General features: G+C 43.8%; 1 protein-coding gene across 2 annotated transcripts in view; it reads right to left on the bottom strand.

Moving 5' to 3' along the window:
* The window catches only part of B3GAT1 (beta-1,3-glucuronyltransferase 1), a 57993-nt gene extending 38324 nt beyond the window's left edge, over positions 1-19669 (bottom strand). For both annotated transcript variants that reach the window (XM_043992237.1, XM_043992236.1), the window contains exon 1: positions 19072-19669. The gene's annotated coding sequence lies outside the window, so the exon portion shown is untranslated. The remainder of the gene's footprint in view (positions 1-19071) is intronic.
* Between the last annotated feature and the right edge of the window lie 46 nt (positions 19670-19715).

Genomic DNA, 19715 nt, shown 5'->3' with positions numbered 1-19715 from the left:
GAATGTCTATGTGAATATGTGTGTTTCATTGTGGGTATTTGGTTTGTGATGTCTGTATTTTAACATGTTTTTGTGCATTATAGTACGTACTCCTTTCTCCTCCCAAAGTTACTTGAGAGTGGCAGATGGAGATAAATGAGGAATTAGTTCTGTGTTTCTGACATTTGGGACCTATATGGTATATGTATCTTCTTCAGCAGGTGGGGAGAAAACCTGAAGGCTGCCCTCTGCTATTACTCCTGAAAGTGGTGTCTCATGATACACCCAACAGTACCTCTATTAGGCAATCATACCTCACACCAAAGAAGCTGACTACCCACCCCCCAGCATCACTAAAACTTTGTAGAGTTGTCAGAGTTAGATATCCTCACATACACTTTCTTTCTTTTCTCACCCCCAATTTACAGATGAAAACACTGAGGCTCTTAAGTTACTTGGGCAAGGTCATACAAATAAGAAAATGGTATAGGTTCTGGCAAAGCTTGACCTTGCAACATACTTAACCCAATGCTGGTCAAGAGTCCAAATGGGCGATCAACCTGGATTCCAGAAAAATTAGTTCAGAACTCATTTGAAATTACATATTGGTTGATAAGTAATACAGATCAAAGGGACTCCTATAGGGCAGTGCTTAAACTGAAATATCATCAATATCGACATGGTGTTCTGATCCTTGAAGACGGCAGCCATGCTTGCCAGGGCTTCTCTCCTCCAAGATAAATATCCCCTCAGTTCCTTGAACACATCCTCAGACGGCATTATCTTGAGAACCAACCCATCTTGGTCATCCCCATCTGGACACCATAGAATCACAGGATTATAGACTTGAGCTGGAAGCAGGGTTATGCTGGTAAATGCTTACTAACAGGTTCTTTGAAAAAAAAGTAAGCCCAACACTTTTTTTGGGGGGGGGAGGCAATTGGGGGTAAGTGACTTGTCCAGGTTCACACAGCTAGTAAATTCAAATCTGAACTCAGGTCTTTCTGACTCCAGGGCTGGCGCTCTATGTACTATACCACCTAGCTGCCCCAGTTATAACACTCTTTTAAGTTTAATCTGCATTATTAATATTTCCTCCATCACTTCCTTTAGACAAGCAACAAAATAATAATTCTAGCCCTGATTTGTAGCATTTGTTAATTTCCGAGGTGTAAATACTCACAATGAAATGAGCTGGTATGAGCTGACTCTAGCCCACACCTGGCTAGAAGGGACCTTAGAGACAATGTAGTACAGTCCTCACTCCAGGCCTGGTACTCCATCCATTGCATTTTATAGATGAGGAAACTGAAGGCAAGAGAGGTTAAATGACTTGCCCAAGGTCACACAGGTACTAAGTGTTAGTGGTGGTATTTGAACTCTGATCCTCTGCTTTTGGAGCCCATGGTCTTTCTACTTCTACCATGCTGCTTCCTTTCTCTAGCTTTTCAGCGTCCTTCCAAAAATGTAGCACCTACAACTGATCACAGTCTTCTATATGTCCTCTGATCAAGGCAGAGTTAGACAGGGCTACTACTTCACTTTTTCTGTACACGCTGATTCTCACAATGCAGCCTAAGATTATGTCAGTCTTTTTAGGAACCATCACATTGCTGTGTTGACTCACACCAAGCATGAATTCCACTGAGACCTCTTACTTCCCTATGCACACCCTCCACTCAGTTCAATTTGCTTTTCTCATTGTTCTACAAAACCACCATGGGCTCCTTCACATCTTGGGTTTTCCCCCTCTCTGTTGTGCCATGCTCTCCCCCTCCTCCTATCCCATTCCTAACCATTAGAGTGCCAGGTCTTTTCCTGACTATTCTACCTCTCCCTGAACTCCCTTTCCTCTGAACTGTTAGCCCATATAGCTCTGGACCACACAATATTCATCTTCTGTGGTGCTGGATAGTTTGCTGTTTCATGTGATGATGACATGAAACAAGATTAGGTCCTTTCCCTACTTAGCATTGTTCCTACTCTAAGTTGTTTTTCCAGTTGTTCTTAGCTGATGGGGGTGGGTAGAGGGCTCCTTAATTTAAAAGGGTGTCTGTACTTGGTTTACTTGTGAGCCATCTGCTTGGATTGGTGTTTTAACAAGAGGATCTATGGGGATTTAGCTCTGTCTCTGTTTACTCGGATTGACTCATTTCCTTCCTTAACCAAAACCTGTTCTCTCCCTGTATCCAAGGACATAGTAAGGTAGGGAAGACTACTAAAATCTGTTTCTAAGGTAGCTTGTAACAGAAATGCTGTACAGATAGGTTAGCTAGATTTCGGTAAAGCATTTGACAAAGTGTATCACACTGATCCTTGGAGAGAAGATGAAGAGATGTAGGTTTGATGATAAAAAACAAAAATATTAAGGCAAACCCCAATCATTGTGGGTACAGTCAGAAGATGACTGGATTTGGAATCAGATGACCTGGCTCTTCCACTTACTACCTATGTGACCGTGGACAAGTCAATGGACCTTAATTTCATCATTTGTAAAATGAAGGCATTGGATTAGATGACCTCTCGGGTCCCTTCCAGCTTTAATTTTACTGTTCTATGAACTGGACCTGGAGATTAGTTAATAATGGTTTGATATCAACTTGGTGGGAACTCTTTAGTGAAGTGCCTCCGGGATCTGTCGTTGGCCCTGTGCTGTTTAACATTTTCATCAGTGACTTGGATGAAGGCCTAGATGGCATAGTTATCCTATCTGCAGATGGTACAAAGATGGGAGGCATAACCAACATACTGAATTGAGTGAATCAGGATGCAAAAAGATCTCAACAAGCTAGACCTAATAAAATGAAATTTAATAGGGTTCAATGTAAAGTCCTACACTTGGGTTCAAAGAATCAGCTTCTCAAATACAGGGCAGAGGAGGTGTGACTAGACTGCAGCTCATCTGAAAAGAAGTTCTGGCTCTTTAACTGCAGTACTGAAGAAGCTAAGCTCATTTTAGGATTTACTGAGGAGCATAGCACCCATTGGGTGATGTTTCCATTTTGCCATCTGGGACACAGTGTTCAGTTCTCAGCCCCACATTTTAGGAAGAAAACTGATAAGCAGGCCAAAGGAGGCTGATCAGCTTGGTGAAGAGACTAGAGATCATACCTTATGAGAATTTATTGGTGGATAATATTTTCTTATATCAAGCTGAAATTGGCTTCTTTATAACTTCTATCCAATGCATATTATTTTTTTCCAAGGCCTAGCAGAACAAATACATTCCCTCTTCCATGAGGTTTATTCATTTGTTCTTTTTTATTCTTTCTTTTTTGGGGGGGCAGGGCAATGAGGGTTAAGTGACTTGCCCAGGGTCACACATCTAGTAAGTGTCAAGTGTCTGAGGCTGGATTTGAACTCAGGTCCTCCTGAATCCAAGGCCAATGCTTTGTCCACTGCGCCACCTAGCTGCCCCTATTCATTTGTTCTTGACTCTGCTCTTAACTCTCCAGATTGCCTTCTTTACCTCAACAGCCTCCTCACCCTGGAAGACCTCTCTGCTCCTTTGACCCCTTCCTGTGATTGTTCTCTTCCTCTCAGAGACTTCATTTTAAGGAAAAGTGGTGTTCACTTTTCTGTTCCTCTCCAACCTTCACTCCTCTCTTTTTTTTTCTCCACCATGCCTCATATGTTCTCCCTCCTCCCTCTCTTTTTTAGCTTCCTTTTATATGTTGTCTTCCCTTATTATAGTGTAAACTCCTTGTTGTTGGTCAGTTGCTTTTAATCACGTCGGACTCTTTGTGATCCCATTTGGGGTTTTCTTGGCAAACATACTGGAGTGGTTTGCCATGTCCTTCTCCAGCTCATTTTACAGATGAGGAAACTGAGGCAAACAAGATTAAGTGACTTGGCCAGAGTCTTACAGCTGGTAAGTGTCTGAGACAAGATTTGAATTAATAAAGATTAGTTTTCCTCACTCCAGGCCTGGTATTCTATCCATTGCACCACCTAGCTGTCCTGTGAGGAGAACTTTTATTGGATTCCCTGTATAGTGAGGGATTAATAAATGTGTGTTGACTTGACTTCTATATGACAGACATTCAAATTCTTGAAGAAGCTTTCATGTACCCCATAAGCCTTTTCCTCCTCAATTTAAATATCCCCAATTCCTTTAGTTTATCCTCACATGGCATGATTCTGTCCTTGTACTCATCAGTATCCTCTCCAGCATGATAATGTCTTTCATAAAAGTGTAACACTCTGAACTAAGCAGAATATTCAGGGCAGAATATACTATCTTCTTAGTTCAGGACACTGCCTCTTTTAATAAGTCTAAGAGCTCCTTAGTTGTTTTGTTTTTTTTTTTGGCTACCATGTTGGGTCATGTTGAGCTTAAAATCCAATAGAATCCTCGGTCCTTCTTCATTTTGTATTTGTGAAGTTAATTTTTTGAACCCAAGTGCTTTACATTTATCCCTATTAAATTTCATCTTATTAGCTCCAGCCTAGTACTCTAGCCAGTATCTTTTCGGATCCTGACTTTGTCTTCCAGGGGATTAGCTGGCCCTGCCAAATGTTCCTGAGCAGATGATAATCGATCCTATTTTTAAGGAGACCCTCCCCTTCTAACAGGGAGATTGTACAACACATCCCTAGAATTATTTGAATGTGTAACAAGCTACACGATCAGTAAGTTATTTCTTCTATCTAAACTAAATTATTCATGCTAAATTTAAGTCTGTTTTTAGTGTTTTATGGACACTACTAATCATACTTTAGTGGTGCCTAACCAGGTGTTTATCTACACTGCCCAGCTTGACTTGACACGGGAGGGCTTGTAAGGGAGAACAAGAACATGGGTAAATTTCAGTACGTTTGAATTTTAGACAATTAGGCAGATTCCATGGAAAACATCTTGCATGGTAATAGTTACCATTTTGCAGTCATGGAATTTGGTTGCTTCTTGTAGCAGGGCAACATGATTAGTCATTTTATGGGGAGACTGAGTGACAGACCCCTTTCACCTCTTGCAGGTCTATGCCAGACCCACAAAGCCATTTAGAGGGAAGAAAACGTGTTCCCTGCTTATTCTATAAAAGAGACTGGATTGAAGAAGGCCTGGGGCTAGTGAAGGACGTCAAAGCTCAGGTGGCTCCTTCTTTGGTTGCTCTGAACTTAGAATCAAAGTACTGGAAAGGTTTAGCATTGCTGAAATATGCTTTGTAAATCAAAACCTGCCCTTCCTCTTAACTCCTCCATTTCTGTTAATGGCACCACTATTATCCCAATCACCCAGGCTCCAAACCTCAGAATCACCTTTGACTCTTTCTTCTTCTTCACTACCCACATCCAATCATTGCCAAGGCCTGTCAAATCTCAAGACAGTCTCCTCTTTTCCATTCCCACTTCAATCAGCCTCATTAATACCCTCACTTCTTTCTTTTATGGAATGTTATGTAATAATGGGTTTTCTTGCACCTGGTTTCTTTCTCTCCCTGATCCATCCTTGACACAGCAACCTGAGAAATAGCATTCCACCGATCTGTTTTCATCACTCCTCCTCTCAAATACCTTCACTGGCTCTCCACTGCCGACAAAACAAAGTTTAAACTCCTGACCTTGATATTTAAGAGCCTACATGATGTAACTCCAGCCTACCTGTCCAACTTCATTTCAAACTACTCCCCTTCACTTACACTTTGTCACCCAACCTGGACTCCTTCCTGCCCCTTGCTCCCTCCTGCCTTCTTCTCCTCTCTCCATACATTAGCTCACCGTGCCTCTTCCCTGTTCTTTCCTCCTCTGAAGAGGAAGAGATCATGATCACTTGGGGAAGTCAAGGAAGGCTTCCCAGAAAGGAGGCAGTTTACTCAGTGGCTGAAGAAAGGGAGGGGCTTCCACAGACTGACATAGGGGGAAATAGGAGGTACGTTAGCTTCCAAGGAGCCCTATTCAGAAACCCGGCCCTCCCCTTCAGCTTTTTTTCATTCTGCTTTATATCAGTTTTTTGCCTACTTGGTCTTTCCCTTGCTAGCTTGTGAGCTAGAGACAATATCTGCGTGGTCTCTATCTTTCTCTCCCCAGCTTTTAACACAGTTCCTTGCATATAATAAATGCCTTCTGAGTTTAATTTAGTCCTAATCTCAATTTTATAGATAAGGAAATTGAGGCCTGGAGAGACCCAAGTCTTCTTGTATTGACTCTGCATTAGCCCTGACCTTCGGGACCCATGCCTCTTGCATTGATTCCCTTTTCTCCATTCACAAGCCATAACTAGGGCCCTTATCCCCTCTCACCAAAACCATTGCAACAGCCTTCTAATTGGTCTCCCTGCCTCTAGTCTCTCCCTTTTCTAATCCATTCTCCACACAGTGCTCAAAGTGATATTCCTTTTTTATTTTTTTTTTTAATTTTTTGTGGGGCCGTGAGGGTTGTGACTTGCCCAGGGTCACACTGCTAGTAAATGTCGAGTGTCTGAGGCTAGATTTGAACTCAGGTCCTCCTGATTCCAGGGCTGGTGCTCTTATTCACTGTGCCACCTAGCTGCTCCCTCAAAGTGATATTCCTAGAGCATAGGTATGACCCTGTCATTGCCCTGCTCAATAAGCCCTGGAGTAGGGGTTCTTACCCATTTGGGGGCATATGCCACAGTCCCCTTTGCCATTCTGGTGAAGCCTCTGGATCACTTCTTAGAATAATACCTGTTATCTACATTCATAGTAGAAGGAAATGCTAAATTTCAGTTAGAAATGAGTGAAAATGAAGATGTAATTTTTCCCATTCAAGTTTATAGACCCCCTGAAATCTATCCATAGACCCCAAGTTAAGAATCACTGCCCATTATCTCTAAAATTAAATAGAAACTCCTTTGTTTGGCAATTGTTTCTCAATTTGACTCCAGTCAACCTTTCCCAGATTTTTGCATATTACCCCCCTTCATTTCATCCTCATATAGCACAATTCAGCTGAACTGGCCTATTTGCTGCCTCTCACACATGACATTTCACCACCAGCTCCCATGCTTTTGAACATCTTGTTCCCCCATGTCTGAAATGCATTACCCCCCTCACCTTTGCCTCTTAGAAAGCTTAGCCTTTTTCAAAGCTCAGCTCAAGTACCGTCTCCTATATAGGCCTTTCTTGATCTCCCCAGAAGATCAGGATAGTGCCCACCCATTACATTGTATTCAATTTGCATATATTTTATAGCTACTGTGACATGGTAGGCTCTTAATAAATATTGATTGATTGACTATACACAATGTCTTCCTCAATAAAATGTCAGCTTCTTGAGGGAAGTGACTCTTTCATTTCACTGTTTGTACCCCTTGAACCTACTACAGTGTGTAACACTGGTGCATAGTGGTTATTTAATAAATGCTTGTTGATTGAATAATTGATCCATGACAAAAAGGTTCCAGGGTCGGGGCCCCATGCCCCTCTTCAGGTAAAGGTAAAACTGAGACATCCTGGTTACTTTTGTAAAACCTATGCTCACATAAACATATGCTCACATCTACCAGGCAGGACTGTGTGATAATGATGGATAGAGAGGTCTCTAAATCTCTGGTCCTGTTGGCTGTAGATTATGCTGACACTATCTATATGTTGCATAAGCAGTATATTATATAGACAGTCGAAGGGTAGCCATATATCAAAGCGACAGCTGCTGTGCGTTGTATAGATGCCGGGTTATAGGCAGCCATTATATATTGTGTAGACAGGATGTTTTATAAACAGTAGCTCCATGGATTTCCTCCTGTGGGTTGTCTCTGCTGATGCCTCTTTGAGGCCTAAATTAATCCATTCCTCCATGAGGGAGTGCCCTCTTTGAGGCTTTGGGATGGCAATTGGAAAGATCAGTCAGGATTGCAATATTACTAGGGATGGAGGCTAAATTAAAGACAATGCGGAAGTCTCCCACAGACATTTGTCAGGCAGTTAGTGGGATGAGGAGAGCAAGGTGAGTGAGACTTTGTTCTAGGCACCAACATCAGCGAGGAAGGCATGCTTTTTCCCCTGGTGGTCCTCTGTCCTGCTGGCCTCAGACTGTCCCTCTCCCAGGGCCTGCTTTTTTTGTTTTGTCTGTCTGCTGTTGCACAGGCTGACAGACATCTCACCTTCCACCTTCCTGTGCCCTTCCCTTAGAGTTCCTTGATGCAATTGTACCTGGGATTCATGGATTGTTTTCTGTGCTTACATTGTCCTCCTACAACTAACTGACTATGCACAGGGTGAGTGTTCAGAAATCCCAGTTACAGGTTAGGGGCGGCAGCAGGGACCAGAACAGACCTGACATCAAGGAGCTTTACTTGGCTTGCTTTGCAAATGTCGCATTTATTACCTTAACTGCAGATCTGAAAATGGTCTCTCTGCCTCATCATTTTTTCCCAAGAAGGCTTCTTAGAGCTACCAGTTTACCTCCTCTACCCCAGCCTCCCAATCTCCAGACCTTCCAGATTATTGCAGATTATTTTATGATGAAACTTGGGAAAAGGAGAGTGTCCCAAGGATTCTCCAGGTTGTGCTTCAGTTCTGATTCTTTAATGGAACTTAACACTGCACGTGGGAGCAGGCACATTGGGAGGTGCTGTGAATCCAGTACTTTCAAGTAGCTATCCCTTTTAGAGGAGACATAGGTGGGTTATGCCCATCTTGTTACTAAGAGGTAAGTACTGAAGGTATATAGACAAGCAATAGACTTTGGTCATTGTGTTGGAGATGAAGTATGGAGATACTGCCTCAGGGAAGGACAATTTTTTTAACAGTGGGGAAGTCTCCTCTGAGCATTCTCTAATGTCAATTCAGGGGAAATGATGGAGCTGGACCTCAAAGCAGGGATTCTTAACCTCTCAGGCAATCTACTGAAGCCTATGGACCCCTTCACAGAATATTGCCTTGAATACATAAAATATAATACATATATTTACAAATGAAACCAAAGGTTTGTGAAAATAAAAATATATTTCCTTCCAAGTTCATGGACTCCCTGAAATCCCAGGTTAAGAACCCCTGTCCTAGAGGATATAAGGAATGGACTAGAAGAGAAAGAGAAGGGTCTGGATTGAAGCAGTGAGAGGGGAAGAGAGGTGAGAAAGGTTGAGCTATGAGGACAGAAGGGAGAGGGGGGAAAATGAGACATCAGGAAGGAGGCAGAAAGAGAGGTTGGGGATAGGGGCAAGGGTGGAGGGCTGCCAAGAAGCAGGGAAAAGAAACAAGAGGCTGAGCAGTCTGAATGTGAAAGTTGCCAGGAATTCTAGTGCAGAGGCCCCAGGCTGGTCATGTGAAAGGCTCTGCTCCTTAACGACAACCTGTCAAAATCACTAATCTTGCCTGGTCACACTGGATGAATTATTAAATTAACTGTGTAGTGTAGAGGACACATCATTAATGCCTCCTAGAAAGCAGCCCCTTGTCTTGGAGTAGGACAGGGGCTAAGGATGGTTTGGGATTCAACTCACTTTGTAGGCTACTACAAGGTTATGTGATTCCCCATCAAGGGAAATACAGTAGGGAATTCCCTTCCCTTCCCTTTCCTTCCTAGTTCAAAACAGTGCCCAGAGAGGTTCAGAATCTTGTGGGCCTCAGCTCCTGTCAATAATGCTATTCACAGGCAAGATCCTAGAACAGCTAAGAATAGGATTTAGGAGGGCAGGTTTGGGGTGCTAGACTTCAAGATAGGATTAAATAGTGAAGAAGTGAACTTTGGGAACCAGGTTGTAAGACAGAGGAGGGTCCCTAGTACTTTACCTAGCCTATTCATTTTTAGGCTTTAGAATTTCAATTAGGTCCAACATGTGAACATTCCATTTGGCTGATGGTCAAAGATGTCACCAACAGTGTTTGTAAATTAGGCAACTGGCATAAAAGATACCCTTGATTGCCAAGGGTGGGTGGGTAGATGCTACTCCATGTCAGGGATAAAGAGACCATGGTGACATCTACCCTGGTGAGCAGAGAAAGCCTGGGACTCATGAGGTTGGCTCTGGGGAGACCCCCGGGGGAAAGGAAGTAAGCCATATAAACTTTTAATTTTAACTAATTATTCTTGATAACTAAGTGCTAAGGTCAATTGTTTCTTCATGCTTGCCATCCAAGAAGCATGACTCCTTGGGGACAGAGGTGGCTTACTATGACAAACAGATATACACTTTGGGAAAAGGGTCTGGAAGAAGGCTTGAAGCCAGTCCCCTGCCCCCAAAGCTTCAAAAGTATCATAGCAGAAAACTAGTGCTAGATGACACCTTGGGGACCATGGACTCCATTTTCATCACTTTACAAAAGAGGAAACTAAGATCTCAGAGATGTTAAAGGGACTTGCTTAAGGTCACAAAGACTCATTCAATTCTTACTGAAACTGAGGCTGAGAGGGGGTGAATTCAAATCAACCCCAAATTTCATGTACTGGCATTTTGTTAGCAATAGAAGGGATCTTAGGGACTATCTTTATCCATTACAAAGGAGGAAAAAGGCTCAGAGATAGCGTCAGATTAGGGACTAGTACCCTAGTTTCCTGACTTTCAGTTACATTGCTTACATTTAGTCACTTGAGATATAAGCAAGGCTCATCTGGGACTGAGCCCTTCCTTTCAGAGTGCTGCCTCCTGGTCTTATTGCTCAGAACGAACGGATGATAGGGGAGGGGAGCCCTTTGGTCCCTCCCAGTCCCAAATCCCAATAATGAAGTCCAAAATCTATCCATCCTTGGAAGGGCAGCCCAGAAGCCTCCCCAGTGGCAGCAGATGCCTGAGCCTACTCCAGTCTGTAGTGAGATATAGAGAATTATTCACTGAAGACCTCTTGCTTCACCTGGCCTCCTCTGAAACTCTGAGCCACTGCTTCCATCACTGAATCTTTCAGGACTGGGTTGGGCTGGGCCTCCCTCCTCACCCCTCAGCCTGGCTGGAGCTCTTGGGTGGTCCCCCTTTCCTTGGTTTTCCCTCTTTAACTCCCAAATGAAACCAAAGCACATCTCGAGTTACATAACTCACCAACTCCAGAGGAAATGGTCTATACTGCTTTTTTCAACATCTTGTCATCAGTGCTTCTGCCTTGTTCTTTTCCTTTATCTTTAAGGAAAGTATGATCTCTGTTATTGCCCTCTAATTTTCTAACAGTGATGCAAATTTCCCACCTGGGGCAAAGCTTAGTTGTCTACCCTAGTTTCGACTCTACTGACTGAGTCATTGTTTTAGTTGCTCCCCCTGTCCCAGGCCATTTCATCATGGCAGAATAGGAAAAACATTGTATTTGGAGCTAGAAGACTTGAGTTTGATGGGTTCTGATACTAGTTGTGTGATGAAAAATAAATCGCTTTATCTCTTTCAGTCTGAGTTTTTACACCTACAAAAGAAGGATAGAAAATAATATTCATATTACCTGCCTCACAGAGTTGTTGTAAAATAAGTGATTTAAACCTTAAAGAACTATATAAATATGAACTATTATTATTTTTTAAAAGTTTCTGAGAAGGGGGCATGGAAACTAACAGGCCATTTTTGTTTATTTGTTAAGTGAACAGAATTATAAACAAATTATAAATAAGTATTTATGGTTTTGTCTATGATCATGTTTTATTTTGGTTCAGTACTTGAATATTTGTCTTTGTTGATGGTTATTAAGTCAACGAATAATTAAATAAATAACCTATTGATGATGTCATAGGAGGTGCTGACCTTCCTGAGCCCTGACATTGCTTAATGCAGACCTGCTGGGAATGGCTGACTAGGAAATAAGGTCAGCAGTTTTTCCTTCCTCATCCCTAGTAGAGGGAAGTCCCACAGAGAGTTTCCCACTCCCTAGGCACAAGTATACTACTTTATGTTGTTTGGCATCCTTGTTCTGCTGTGGTTTGGGAGAGAGGCAATGTAGCTTAGTAGAAAGAGAATTGGACTTCCAGTCAGCAGTCCTAGGTTCTACTATAGCCTCAACTGCTGCCTGCTACTGTGTGATCCTGGGCAGATTGATAAGAGATGTTAGAGCTCTTTCTTATAACAAAATTCTGTTATTCTAGTTCAATGGCTGTCAAACTTGTCCACAGTAGTAGAACTGTTCAGTAAAATACTTTACTTTTTTTATTTTTAATGCCTACCAACAAACAATATAAGGTTCTCTAAAACAAAACAGCAAATGGGTTATTTCATGTTTTTTTATAGCACAGTTCAACAAACACTATTCTAGTCCATTCTCTTCATATGGCAGGTGGGGATACTGAGGCTCAGAAACTAATAATAACAGCTGGTACACATATAGTGCTTTAGAGTTTGCAGAGTGCTTTACAAATATTATATCATTTTATTTTCACAGCAAACCTATTAAGTAGGTGCTATTATTAGTCCCCATTTTACAGATAAGGAAACTGAAGTAGGCAGAGATTAAGGGAATTGTCCAGGGTCACACAGCTAGTAAGTGTCTGAAGCCAGGTTTGAACTCAGATCTTCTGGGGTGTCTATCTACTGTACCACCAGCTGCATATGACTTGCCTAATATCATACTTCCAAGTAGTAGTGGAGCTGGGACCATAATTCATTTTTACTGACTTTTAGTCAAGTGCTCTTATGGCTACTTCAGTTCTAGATCATCTTTCAAATTTTATTTCTGACATTATTTGTGTGACCATGGGAAAGTCACTTACCCTCTCCTGGGCCTTAGTTTCTCATCTATAAAATGAGGGGATTGGACACAGTAGCCTCCTCCCTTTTATCTCTCTCTCTCTCTCTCTCTCTCTCTCTCTCTCTCTCTCTCTCTCTCTCTCTCTCTCTCTTCTCCTCCTCCTCCTCCTCCTCCTCCTTCCCCCTTCCTTTGACATGAACTGAACTTGTCCCACTAGACAGGTTCTTGTTGTCAATGATGAGATTTTGATTTTTGAGAGCACATGACTTCAGCTGCATACATCTTCCCAAGAAACAGATCTGCTACACTTGGCCAGCACATTTCAGTGGAAGTGCAAATAACATAATCCAACCAGATATTTAGCCCTGATGTTATACTACAAATATGACTTGCTTCATAGATGCAGTGTGTTCCAGAAATATTTCCTGTGAAACAAATAGTATTTCCATTCATTGATTTCCATTACAAAATTAGAGAAATGGTCCCTTGGAAAAAGAAATCCCTGAAAAGACCTAGATAAGGTGAGGAGAGAGAAGCATCATGGAGAGCTGACCTCAGAGCCAGAAAGACCTCAGTTTAAATCCTACCTATGACACACAATGCTGTATGACACTGGGCAAGTCACTTAACTCAACAAAGCTCTAGCCTAGGCAATTCTCTAGGATTCTGAATCACAGAGGTGTCAATCTGCCTTACAGAGAAGGTATTTCATCATCTGAGAGTTCCTTATATATGAAATAACAGGTCCAGTTCCTGTCTTGTTGAGGGTAATTGTTTGTCCACAGCACTCATTCACTCAATAAATATTGACTTTAAGCATTTTCTATGTGCAAGGCACCAAGCTAGAAGCTTAAGACAGATAAAAAGACACCATTCCTGACCTCAAGGAGTTGACAATCTAGCATGCTTTCAGAATTTTTGAGGTACTTTTATACTCCAGGATCCTTTCTCCATTGTCACCATCCCCTTCCCCTGAACTACTTTATAAGCAATTTTCCTAAAGCCCAGAAATCCCTGACTTCGTTTTCACAGCTCCTAAGACTTAGTTCACACCCTTTTCCTTTTGCTGGGTATTTGCGAAGTCTAATAGAACCAGACTGTAACATCACACTTCACATCGAACTTATGATGGATTCCAGGCTGAAAATTCAAGTTTAAGGTTTCAGGTTCTATGTACCAGATTAATTCCTTACCTTGGATTCCAGTCCTGGCTGCCACTTAATAGATGGCAAATTACTCAAACTTTTGGTTCCTTTGGATCTTCACTTGTAAAAGAAATGTTCCTCCCCTCCCTGCCTCATGATGTTATTGGGAAGGTGAAATGAGGTAATCAATGCAGAGGTACTTTGAAAAGGTAAAATATATAGTTCTGCCATCCTTTTGGTAGACTTGAAACTATTAGTATTATAATAATATATATAGTACTATACTATATAGTATAATATGGTATGGTATGGTATGTATGGTATAGTATGGTATGGTATAGGATAAGACAGGATAGGATAGGATAGGATAACATGAAAAGAAGGTTTGGAATACATTGGTCAGGAGATATTCCAGCATTCAAGGCAATGCTAAGATAGCCATCACACACATTTCTTGGAAATCACATATACTGTTGCTACTGATAAAATTGTTGAAGCCAATGCTGAACTTTTCTGCCATTTGTCCTTTGAATTTAATGTGTTGGAGTCTCACGAGGGACACAAAGTTAGGTCAATTGCCATTGTGCCTTGGCAACCAGTATAGGCATATTTCCATTTATAGTGACACGGGAAAGGTATGGATGAGTTCAGCTAAAAGTGTCTAACACCTGAAGAGGAAACGTTTGCCCCAGAAGAAAGGAAAAGAAACCAAAGTGTATAATATATGTGTGTGTATATACACACACACACACATACACACACATATATATGTATACATGTGTATATATGTCATGTACATATGAGATAAATATATATGATATATTTGAGAAACTGGCAAAGTGGATAATATTTCAGACTTGAAGTCTGGAAGACTTGGGTTCAAATCCTGTTTCTTATACTTACTAACTGTAGGACCATGGACAAATAACTTCACTTCTCTGCAGCTCAGTCAGCCCTCTAATATTTATCTGTTGTTACTGGTGAGATTTTACATCCTTGATGTATATGTGCATATGTCTTTATATCATAGGATCATAGACTTAGAGCTGAAAGGACCTTACAGGTCATTGAGTCCAACCCCCTTACTTTACAGAAAAGGAAACTGAGTCACAGATAAGTTATGCTTATTCACAGTCCCAGAATCCCTGTCTTCTGACTCCCAATACAGAGCTCTTTCCTCTTTGCTTTGCTGCCGCCCTATCATGTATCTTTGAATTATTCCCAGGCACTGAGAAATCATTTCTATAGCTCTAACTTCAAAACAAAAGGGACAAGTGACTTGAAGTTCCCAAGATTCAATTTTTTTTTGGTATGCAGTCAACTCTTGATTATCCAGCTATGGAAAAACTACTGTATGGCTTATCAATGGCATAGTTTTAATCCTGGTTTGGCTTACCCCTGCCATCTAGTTTTCTTCTGGGCTGTCTGCCCTGCCATCAGTTGGTGTGTACTCAGGGGATGCAAACTCATTTTAATATTGGCCTTAGCCAAACCTCATTAAGAAGGTAAATTTGCTGCTGCTGCAAAAAAACACAAAAAAAAACATCACATAACATGCTCCAGAGAAATACGCATATATGTTTTTTGGGTTGTCCGAGGTTATGAATTCATATGGCCAATGTCCTCTGCCTTTAGGATGGATAATGAAAATTTCACTATATTGGGTTTTATTTCTTCATTTCTTGGTAGAGTCCATCCCTATAAATTCTTTGTAAAATGGCCACTTTATGGTAACTCTGTAAAATATTGTTTAATGATGATTCCAACGAATAGCTTGTCCTTATTTTTAAAATCTCTATGTAACTTTGCAAGAGAATGCACTCACCTAAGAGGTGCAAAGTTTGGATTATTTTTGGCATGGGTTGAGTAAGGGTTAAGTTGAACACAGCTCTGGGGGGAGGGGGGTTGGAGAAAGCATGGTTTTCTCACTGTGTGAGAAAGACATGGACCACAAGAGGCAAGAGGGAGGCTGCATCAATGATACTTTGATTTGTTCTGGAGCTGGTTAGTACAGGAACTACCCTGAAAAAGAATTTCCATTTAGAGGGATGTAGTGGAGGTTGGGAAGTGGGGTCCAAGACATCTCTAACTAATCACAGCTATGGGATCCCTCCAGATCTTCCTCTGTTCTTGTTAAAGAATCATCAGACGCTCTGCTCAATTGTCTTTGAGGAAACATGTATGATTCTTTTCTGTTGTCCAAGGAGTGGAGACTAAGGATGGAGAGCCAGTGGCTGGAGCCTGAGCCACGGTTTAGCATTTCCCTGGAACCAGCTTTAGGAAGGTCATGTCCCTTTGGTGATCTGCTCCTTTCCCGCCCCCCCCAATCTGTAGCCAAGGCTACTCCCAAGATTTGGGGTCTGGGTTGCATTTATGGAAAGACATCAATGGTAGCCAGCGAATGATGGGAGAGCCTGGAGTGCTAGGTCTCACTGGCATGCTCAACTTGAGTGGAAGCCGTGGTGAAATGCTATCCATGTGCACCAACTTCTGGAACCCTGCCCAGCTAGCTAAATTTCTCCTGCATCTCCATTCAATTCACTGGAATGAAGTTTCTTTCCTTTAGGTGGGAAGTTAGATGTCCTGCTACGCTGTAGCAGGGACCCCTCCAGGATTTACTTTCATGCTAGATTTTCCCAAGTAAAAGTGGAGGTTGTTGCAGAGATGGGCAATGAAGCCTCTCTCCTTCCCTGGTCTTATTGGAGGCACAATTCTGACCGTGAAACATGGGAAATGGTGTACGCCATACATAAGTCCTGCTTTCCAGTAGCCATTATATAAACCTCAGAGAATTCTATGTCTCTCCCTTCCTTGCTTGCTATCTTTCCCTACTTTTCTAGTTCAGGTGGATCTTTGATTATTCCTATTGGCTAGACCAGCTTGTGAGGTGCCTCAAAGATACTGTCTCTGACAACCTTGTTGCCAGGGCCCTGACTATCTGTAATCATAACTCCCATTAGGGCCCTAGGAGGCTCTCTCCTACCTCCTTCCCACTCCACTATCTCAATTCAGAACCTGCTTCTGGCTAACTCTTTTTTTCCCCACCCCAAATTTTTCAGGGGAAAGGAGAAAGCCCACCTTGATCACCACCCTCCACTTCTATGGGGCTTGTGCTCCCCATCCCCAACATGGCTAGTGTAGAAAACTGCATCTAACTCTAGCAATGAATGGGGGAAGTGAGGCACTACCCCTGGGCTTGGGCCTCCCCTTAACTCTTTCCCACCTTATAGTTGGGCGACTCTGCTTCTTTGTGTTTCACTTCTCCCAATACTCTAGCCTGGAAAAGTCTGAACAAATCCACATACTCATTTACCAAAACATGTAACATAGGTGCACAATTCCCTTTTCCCCCACAGAAGATGCTGAGGTACACATGTATACTAGTTTAAATACTTTCAACTTGTTTCTATGTAGGCAGGCGCACGCGCGCCACCCACCCACACCCACACACACACACACACACACACACACACACACACACACACACACCGAGAGGACCACTCCCCTACACAACTATTTTCTCAATATCAAGGCAGGTTAAAAAGCAATTGGATAAATGGTACCCCCTGATACACTAGGGCACTTCTGAGAACAGCCAAGGGCATTAACCCTTTCTACTTCCTCCAAACTATCTTCTTTTTTAACAGCACCAAGGACATGAAGAGTACAGTAGCAGAAGGGCTATTAGCAACCAGAATGGCTTCTTGAAGTTAGAAGTGGGCACTCACCTTGAGCGACCCAAGGGGTAAATGTCTTTGTCTAGTGGGCCTGGAAGAGAAGGATGCATTGGATTCTGATACTGTTCAGTTAGTCATCACTACCTTGCAGGATCTAAAGGAAATATCACAATTCCTGTCTTGCATGGTAGCAAGGGATAGGGTAGTGAAACTGTCAAACTATAGAACACAACGGCAAAACAGAACAATTCTTATGGTGCTAATATAATTATGCCACATAATCCAGTGATCCTTACCAACCATGCCACACTAACTTGTAGGGTGTGTTCCAACAATACATTGTTTCACAAACCATCATGATGCTGTGCGATGTAATCAAACCACAAGACATGGTCGTACTGCCCAGTCCTGGAGTTCTCCCATATTCTGGGTACCCCATATCCTAAAGAATTCCTGGCAATACCCTTCCCCCAATTATAGGGTGCAGACAAGAGGTTAGTAAAGGATTCTGTTTATTCCAAAGGCCTGTGTCAAGGAAACTTCTAATGCCTTTCCTCAAAAAAGTCACCCTAACTTCATTCAGAACTGAAGATATCAATTAGGGACTAAGATCTTTGAACTCACTGGGTATGAAGAGTATGTATCTGTTGTGTGTGTATGTGTGCATGTATGTGTGTGTGTGTGTGTGTGGGGAGTTTCTTGACCTTAGTTACTTTGTGCCAGGCTGTCACCTCTATTCCCTGGCAATGATGGGTCCTGTGACTTCCTCTCCTCTTCCTTCCTCGGTCTCCCAGCTGCTATTTTTAAAGTTGTACTCTTTGACTTTGGAGAGCAGGGGGCCCAGGGACCTTAGATATGGAAAGACCTCAGGGTGGGTGAGCTGCAAATTGGAGTCACTAGCTTTCTCCTCACCACCCCATGGGGAATCACAGACTTTTGGAAGTCTCTACCGAGCATTCTCTTCTTCCTCCTCCACCATTCCTAGGATCCTTTAGAGCTGGTGCCCCTCAGATTCTATATTCCTACCAGAGAAGTTAGCTCAAGCTAAGGATGAATGGGGAGACCAATGGCTGATGGTGGTGGAAGCTGGAATGGAGTACAGGGGCTCGCATCAACCCTCGATTTCTCTCTTCCCCTCTATGCCTAGTAAGGAACCTGATAGTAAACGACTTGTTTAGGGAATGGGAGGAAGGGGCAGATGGTCCATTAGCCTGGGACAGTTTGTAGGAATCTGGTGAGTAGGTTTCAGCCCTCTGTCTCTTCTCCCTGCTGCCACCACCCCCTTCCCACCTCCCAGCAACTGAAAGCCTTTCTCCTTTCTCAGCTGGAACTGCTGTGTTTTGTTTAGGGGTTTCTTCTTTTAGGAAACCTCACAGCCACGCACCATCACCATTTCCAAGGCAGCTCCTTCCCCAACCAGAGATCCCCCCAGTCCCCCCCACCCCCGTGCCTCCCTAGCCTGGTTTGACAGCCTCAGCCTTCTCCCTCCCGGGTGGGGGTGTGTGTGGGGAGCCTGCCCTTCCCCCTCCTCACACAGGGACGGACATGGGATGGGTACTGATAGAGATGCATAAAGGGGCTCTGTACGGTGGCGGTGGCGGCGGCGAGCCGAAGGAGTGCAAGGGGGAGAGCCCTGAGCCGCGGGCAGGGTTGGGGAGAACGCAGGAGCCGGGGAAACCGGGAGGCGGGGGGGGGGTACGAAGGGGGGAGAGTTACCTGGTTTCGCGAGTCTGAATCGTTCCCGGCTCGCTCCAGCTCCATCGCGCAGTTCTCTCCAGCCCTTAATCCCCAGACGCGGCGCCCCGCTGGTGCTGCCCGGGGCCCGGGCGCTGGGCTCCCTCGCTTCCCTGCCTCGGTACGCTCGGACTCCGGGCCACCGGGGGCCACTTCATAGCCGCCGCCGCCGCCTTCTCCGTCGCCGCGTCCCCCTCTGTCAGCTCGGCAGCCCGCGGACCCCGGCCCCGCCACCCCCGGCTCCGGTTCTGTTCGCCTCGCCTCGGGCTCTTGCGCTCCGACGCCTGCACCTCCGCGCAGCTCGGAGGCGGCAGCGGCGGCCGGAGTCTGGAGGAGGCTGGGCTGGGGTTGCAGAGCCGGAGCCGGAGGACGAGAAGGAGCGGGGACCAGGAAGGGAAGGGGGCCGGAGGGAGGGGAGGGGGAGGAAAGAGGGAGGGGAAAGAGGAAGGAGAGGAGGAGGAGGAGGAGGAGAAGGAGGAGGACTAGGGGTGCTAGAGCCCGGAGCCGGAGCGGAGAATCACATCAGTGGCGGCGGATGCGCCCGTGCCTCCAGCAGCACTGACAGCTCCTCTTCTCCCGGCCTCCTCTCCCCCCTCCCCCCGCCCCATCCATCCCCCTCTTCCCCC

Source organism: Dromiciops gliroides, chromosome 3 (assembly GCF_019393635.1).
Source record: "Dromiciops gliroides isolate mDroGli1 chromosome 3, mDroGli1.pri, whole genome shotgun sequence".
Classification (NCBI taxonomy): domain Eukaryota; kingdom Metazoa; phylum Chordata; class Mammalia; order Microbiotheria; family Microbiotheriidae; genus Dromiciops; species Dromiciops gliroides.
This window is presented reverse-complemented; position numbering and strand designations above follow the sequence as displayed.